Below are 6,812 nucleotides of genomic sequence, written 5' to 3'. Positions count from 1 at the left end.
CCCGAACAAGCCAGTACCTGCTGTATAATTTGCTTAAGTCACATTGACCCACTGTCTAAAGGGTCCCATAGTTTGCACTGTAACAACACAGCAATTCAATGCTAAGGCTTCCTGCCAAAATGGAACTGTAGAGGAGAGTCTACTGAACAAGCCAGTACCTGCCACACACATTGCTTAAGTCGCATTGACCGACTGTCTGTGCAGGGTTCTATACTTCGCACTTTAACAGCACAACCATTCAATGCTAAGGCTTTCTGCCAAAATGGAACTGTAGAGGAGAGTCTACTGAACAAGCCAGTACCTGCAGCATACGTTGTTTGAGTTGCATTGGCTGACTGTCTGCGCAGGGTTCCATACTTCGCACTTTAACAACACAACCATTCAATGCTAAGGCTTTCTGCCAAAATGGAACTGTAGAGGAGAGTCTACTGAACAAGCCAGTACCTGCAGCATACGTTGTTTGAGTTGCATTGGCTGACTGTCTGCGCAGGGTTCCATACTTCGCACTTTAACAACACAACCATTCAATGCTTTCTGCCAAAATGGAACTGTAGAGGAGAGTCTACTGAACAAGCCAGTACCTGCGGCATACGTTGTTTGAGTTGCATTGACCGACCGTCTGCGCAGGGTTCCATATTTTGCACTTTAACAACACAACCATTCAATGCTCAGGCTTCCCACCAAAATGGAACTGTAGAGGAGAGTCTACTGAACAAGCAAGTACCTGCCGCATACGTTGTTTGAGTTGCATTGGCTGACTGTCTGCGCAGGGTTCCGTACTTCGCACTTTAACAACACAACCATTCAATGGTAAGGCTTCCCGCCAAAATGGAACTGTAGAGGAGAATCTACTGAACAAGCCAGTACCTGCCACATACGTTAAGTCGCATTGACTGATCATCTGCACAGGGTTCCATACTTCACACTTTAACAACACAGCAATTCAATGCTAAGGCTTCCCACCAAAATGGAACTGTAGGGGAGAGTCTACTGAACAAGCCAGTACCTGCCGCATACCAGTAATGCCATCTGTTGAGGACTTACGAAGGTGGAGGCATTATTTTTCATTCGACCCTCATATATCAGGAAAAATCTCCTGTTATTTCATATTGGGTTCAATTTGGAAACTCTGGAACCTTATTTCATAGTATTGGCCTGGTTCACTTTGGAAACTATATTGTCACAGAACGGAGTTCCTATGCGTCCAGGGGTCAGACTAGATGGCCTTTGGGGGTCCCTTCTATTGCTTTCGGAGCTGGATCAAAGTCCTCTCCATTTTATTTTCTCCCCAAATGGGCCTGCCTGTTACCAGGGCCTCCAATGTGCCTCCCCATAGCCACGCATGGCTTCATCTTTTCTCAATTGGGCAACTTTTTCCATCCAGGTGTGGCCAGGTGGCGAAGAATGCAGGGAGTGGATCTCTACCTGGCAACCTTCCTAGCCTTTGTTTTCCCTCTTTGATGTTTGTGGTGCCAGCTTGCTATAGAATCCTAGACTTGGAAGAGACCTAAAAAGATCATCCACTGCAGCCTTCTACTGCCAGGCAGGGAGACACCATCCAATCCCTCCCGACAGATGACCATCCAGGCTCTGTTTAAAGACATCTATAGACTCCTAGAGTCATCTAGTCTAGCTCCTTCTGTCACAGATGATTATGTATGATATTGCTTTTATCCAAAGGATACTTTGTGCATAAAGAGTGTTGTTTTAGTTCAAGGGGTCCTCTGTGCATGGGCAGAGTGCATTGTCATGGTCCAGTGAGTCCTCTGAACATTGTTTTTTGTCCAATGGGTCACCTGTGCATAGCAATAATGCATTGCCTTAATTCAAGGAGTTCTCTGTGCATAGTAAGAGAGCATTGCCTTGGTGCAAGGAGTCCTCTGTGCATGGACAGAGTGCATTGCCTTGGCCCATGGAGTCCTCTGTGCATGGACAGAGTGTTTTGCCTTGGTCCATAGGGTCATTGTGTATGGACAGTGTATTGCACTAATTCAAGGGGTCCTCTGTGCATAGTAAGAGTGCATTGCCTTGGTCCATGGAGTCCTTTGTGAATAGACAGAGTGCACTGCCTTTGTTCTAGGGGTCTTCTGTGCATAGGAAGAGTGCCTTGTCTTTATCCAAAGGGTCATCTGTACATAGTAAGAGTGCATTTTCTTAGTTCATGGGGTCTTCTGTGCATTGGACAGAGTGCATTGCCTTAGTTAAAGGGTTCCACTGTGCATAGCAAGAATGCATTGCCATTGTTCAAGAATCCTCTGCACATGGATAGCGTGCATTGCATAGCAAGAGTGCATTGCCTTGGTCCATGGGGGTTTTGAGCATGGACAGAGTGCATTGCCTTAGTTAAAGCATTCCACTGTGCATAGCAAGAGTGCATTGCCTTGGTGCATGGAACTATTGTGCATGGACAGAGTGCATTGCATTAAGGGTTTTAATGTGCATTGTAAGATTGTATTGCCTTAGTTCAAGGAGTCTTCTGTACATGGACCGAGTGCATTGCCTTGGTTAAAGGGTTCCACTTTGGATAGTAAGAGTGCATTGCCCTGGTCCATGGGGTTTTTGTGCATGGACAAAGTGCATTGCTTTAATCCATGGAGTCTTCTGTACATGGACAGGGTGCATTGGCTTAGTTCAAGGGCTCCTCTGGGCATAGTAAGAATGTGTTCTCTTAGTCCAAGGGGTCCTCTGTACATGGGCAGAGTGCATTGCCTTAGCTCAAGGGGGTCATGTGCACATAGTAAGAGTGCATTGCCCAGGTCCATGGGGTTTTTGTGCATGGACAGAGTGCATTGCATTAAGGATTCTATTGTGCATAGTAAGAGTGCATTGCCTTGGTCCATGGAGTCTTCTGTACATGGACAGAATGCATTGCCTTAGTTCAAGGGGATCCTCTGTGCATAGTAAGAGTGCATTGCCTTGGTCCATGAAGTCTTCTGTACATGGACAGAGTGCATTGCCTTAATTCAAGGGGGTAATCTGTACACAGTAAGAGTGCATTGCCTTGGCCCATGGGGTCATTGTGCATAGACAGAGTGCATTGCATTAAGGGTTCTAATGTGCATAGTAAGAGTGTGCTCTCTTAGTCCATGGAGTCTTCTGTACATGGACAGAGTGTATTGCCTTAGTTCAAGGGTTCCACTGTGCATAGTAAGAGTGCATTGCCTAGGTCCTTGGGGGTTTTGAGCATGGACAGAGTGCATTGCCTTAGTTCAAGGGCTCCTCTGGGCATAATAAGAGTGTGTTCCCTTAGTCCAAGGGGTCCTCTGTACATGGACAGAGTGCATGGCATAGTAAGAGTGGAATGCCTAGGTCCATGGCGTTATTGTGCATAGACAAAGTGCATTGCCTTAGTTCAAGGAGTCTTCTGCACATGGACAGAGTGCATTGCCTTAGTTCAAGGGTTCCACTGTGCATAGTAAGAGTGCATTGCTTTAGTTCAAGGGGATCCTCTGTGCACAATAAGAGTGCATTGCCTTGGTCCATGGGGTCATTGTGTATGGACAGTGTATTGTTCTAATTTAAGGGGTCGTCTGTGTAATAATAATAATAATAATAATAATAATAATAATAATAATCTTTATTTATGTATAGTAAGAGTGCATTGCCTCACTTCAAGGGATCCTCTGAACATAGTAAGAGTTCATTGCTTGGTCCAAGGGGTCATCTGTGCATGGACAGAGTGCATTGCATTAAGAATACTATTGTGCATAGTAAGAGTGCATTGCCTTAGTCCATGGAGTCTTCTGTACATGGACAGAGTGCATTGCCTTAGTTCAGGGGGGTCCTTTGTGCATAGTAAGAGTGCATTGCCTTGTTGCATAGGGTTTTTGAGCATGGATAGAGTGCATTGCATTAAGGGTTCTTATGTGCATCGTAAGATTGCACTGCCTTAGTCCAAGGGGTCCTCTGTACATGGACAGAGTGCATTGCCTTAGTTCAAGGGTGTCCTATGTGTATAGAAAGAGTGCATTGCTTTGGTCCATGGGGTTTTTGTGCATGGAAAGAGTGCATTGCATTAAGGGTCCATGTACAGAGGACCCCTTGGACTAAGGGAACACACTCTTACTATGCCCAGTGGAACCCTTAATCCAATGCACTCTGTCCATGCACAATGACCCCATGGGCCAAGGCAATTCACTCTTACAATGTACAGAAAACCCCCTTGAACTAAGGCAATGCACTCTGTCCATGTACAGAGGACCCCTTGGACTAAGAAAACACAGTCTTACTATGTCCAGTGGAACCCTTAATGCAATGCACTCTGTCCATGCACAATGACCCCATGGGCCAAGGCAATGCACTCTTACTATGCCCAGTGGAACCCTTTAACCAAGGCAATGCACTCTGTCCATGCACAAAGGACCCCTTGGACTAAGAGAACACACTCTTAGTATGTCCTTTGTGCATAGTAAGAGTGCATCGCCTTGATGCATGGAGCCATCGTGCATGGACAGAGTGCATTGCCTTAGTCCTAGAATGCTGTGTGCATGGGCAGAGTGCATGCCCTTGGTCCAAGCAAGGGCTCCCCTGTGCATGGGCAGAGCGCCTCGACCTGTCCCTGCGAGCCAAGATGGAGCCAGGCAGGTAAGCTGCCCAGCAGTGGGGGAGGAGGAGGAGGAGGAGGAGCCGGAGGGAGGGAGGGGCGGAGGGAGGGGCGAGGGGGAGGCGACGGTGGCGAGTGAAGCTCCTGGTCGGGCTAGCCACCAGCTCCCCCAACCAACCCCTTGCAAGGCAGGCTCCCTCCCTGCCCAGGTGAGCACCTTCCCCCTTGCAAAGCACTCCCAGTGGAGCTCCCACCTGGCTGGGGAGTGGGCACCTGTCCCTTGCAGGTAAAGAAGAGGAAGGGGACCCCATCCTGCCTTGGCTCTCTGGTTGATCCCCCTTCTAGCCACTCCTCTGGAGCCAGGTAAGCAAGGCTTTGCAGTCAGCTTCCCTCTCTCCTTGGTCTTGCAATACCCAACAAGGAGTGGGCGGTTGTTGTTGTTGTTGTTGTTGTTGTTTGTGTTGCTCTGCATCCCTTCCTTTGCATAGAGACAGACCCATAGATTGCCTGGGGTTGAACTAGGTCAGCTTTGGGTTCAAAACAGACCTAGTGAAACTTTAAAAGTGCAACATCACTTGGGTCCAAATTATTATTATTGTTATTATTATCATTATTAGATACACAACAAGATTAGTACACAGCAAACAAGATCCCTATGCTGGCTTTTGTATATAGTATTATATTGTTTATTATTATTATTATTATTATTATTATTATTATTATTATGAGTTCATGCCATTATTATTATTGTTGTTGTTATTATTATGAGTTCATGCCATTATTATTATTATTATTATTAGATACACAACAACATTAGTACACAGCAAACAAGATCCCTATGCTGGTTTTTGTATATAATATTATATTGTATATTATTATTATTATTATGAGTTCATGCCATTATTATTATTATTATTATTATTATTATTAGATGTATGTGTATGCATGTGTATGTATATATTATTATTATTATTAGATACACAACAACATTAGTACACAGCAAACAAGATCCCTATCCTGGCTTTTGTATATAATATTATTATTATTATTATTATTATTATTATTATGAGTTCATGCCATTATTATTATTATTTTATTATTATTATTATTATTATGAGTTCATGCCATTATTATTATTATTATTATTATTATTATTATTATTATTATTATTAGATACACAACAACATTAGTACACAGCAAACAAGATCCCTATGCTGGCTTTTGTATATAGTATTATATTGTATATTGTATATTGTATATTGTATATTATTATTATTATTATTATTATTATTATTATTATGAGTTCATGCCATTATTGTTGTTGTTGTTGTTGTTGTTGTTGTTGTTATTTTATTCACACAAAAACACAGTATGTCACAGCAAACGAGATATATATGCTTGTTGTTGTTGTTATTGTTATTATTATTGACCCAAGACTGCATCCATAATAATCATCTTGTGGTGTTTCCAATAATAATAATAATAATAATAATAATAATGGATCGAAGACTGGATCTATAATAATATTAGTTATTATTATTATTATTATTATTATTGGAAACACCACAAGACGATTATTATGGATTATTATGGATAATAATAATAATAATAATAATAATGGATTGAAGACTGGATCTATAATAATAATAGTTATTCAGTTGTTGTGGGTTTTATTATTATTATTGAGCCAAGACTGGATCAATAATAATAATAGTTATTATTATTATTATTATTATTATTATTATTGGGCCAAGACTGGATCAATAATAATAATAATAATAATAATAATGGATCGAAGACTGGAACTATAAAAATAGTAATAATAATAATAATAATAATAATAATAGATCCAAGACTAGATAAATATTAATAATAATATTATTATTGGTCCAGGACTGGATCTATAATTGTAATAATAATAATAATAATAATAATAATAATAATAATAATAATATATGGAAGACTAGATCAATATTAATAATAATGATAATAATGGCACCCAAGACTGGATCTATAATAATAATAATATTAATATTGGTCCAAGACTGGATCTATAAAAATAATAATATATGGAAGACTAGATCAATATTAATAATTATTATAATAATGGATACAAGACTAGATCTATAATAATAATAGTTATTATTATTATTGGTCCAAGACTGGATCTATAATAATAATAATAATAATAATAATAATGGATCCAAGACTGGATCTATAATAATAATAATAATAATAATAATAATAATAATAATAATAATGTAACACT

General features: G+C 40.8%; 1 protein-coding gene across 3 annotated transcripts in view; it reads left to right on the top strand.

The window, feature by feature from the left end:
* The first annotated feature begins 4,652 nt into the window (after positions 1-4,652).
* Positions 4,653-6,812, top strand: part of LOC132780770 (kinesin light chain 3) — a 42,074-nt gene continuing 39,914 nt past the window's right edge. For 2 of the 3 annotated variants that reach the window (XM_067462005.1, XM_067462003.1), the window contains exon 1: positions 4,653-4,906. The gene's annotated coding sequence lies outside the window, so the exon portion shown is untranslated. The remainder of the gene's footprint in view (positions 4,907-6,812) is intronic. The other variant, XM_067462004.1, reaches the window with a different exon arrangement.

This window comes from Anolis sagrei, chromosome Y (assembly GCF_037176765.1).
Source record: "Anolis sagrei isolate rAnoSag1 chromosome Y, rAnoSag1.mat, whole genome shotgun sequence".
NCBI lineage: Eukaryota > Metazoa > Chordata > Lepidosauria > Squamata > Dactyloidae > Anolis > Anolis sagrei.
Note: the sequence above shows the minus strand (reverse complement) of the source record. Positions and strands in the feature narration are given on the sequence as shown.